Source organism: Priapulus caudatus, unplaced genomic scaffold (genome assembly GCF_000485595.1).
Source record: "Priapulus caudatus unplaced genomic scaffold, Priapulus_caudatus-5.0.1 Scaffold807, whole genome shotgun sequence".
NCBI classification, from domain to species: Eukaryota; Metazoa; Priapulida; class Priapulimorpha; order Priapulimorphida; family Priapulidae; genus Priapulus; species Priapulus caudatus.
Genome location: NW_014577868.1, coordinates 125,982 through 126,729, shown reverse-complemented (window position 1 = coordinate 126,729; position 748 = coordinate 125,982).

The window sequence follows — 748 nt, the reverse complement described above, 5'->3', positions numbered from 1 at the left end:
AGTTGCATAACCTTGGACATTTTCTGTCGCGGTGCGCGTTGTATTTGTCGTTATAAGCTCCTGGTATTATTAGCTCTTGACCGTATTAGTATAGCTGCCCCCGCTGCAGTAGGATCACCCCCGCAGATATACGCCTACTCGATACATGTACACGCGATTCATGCAGCAAATTAATCCATCTGGAATTCCGCACAACCATTATTATATCGTACAAATAGGTAGAAGTACAACAAAGTACACAAAATACGTATAAAATTTTGCAGTTACATAATATGTCATCGATCTCTTATTCCACGTACCTTGATTTCATCCATGCCGATCCTCGATGTAATGTAGAAAGTCGTGCGAACAAACACGTGTTGTGTCACAACACGTCCGCGCTGTTCCTTGTTTAACTATGGTAAGGATAATATGACATTATATATATAAATACATCTACGTGTAATGTCACACTAGCAAAACATGTTATGTGTATAGTCTTCGCCACTTCGCTGTCTTTTCGAATAACTGACGGCGATAACATGCATATTTTCCGCGTATAAAAACATACAAACACGCATAAAAACTTTTATCAGCCATAGTCGTTGACAATGGCGGCAGGTGGGCAGTGGGGTGCCGTATTAAAAATACCATTGTATTAGGGGTCGCCCGGGTCAATCGGGGTCAGACTCACGGAGGCGGATGTAGCGAGAATGAAGCCCAGTGATATATATACCGGTGGTGTGTGTGTGTGTGCACTAGCGGATTA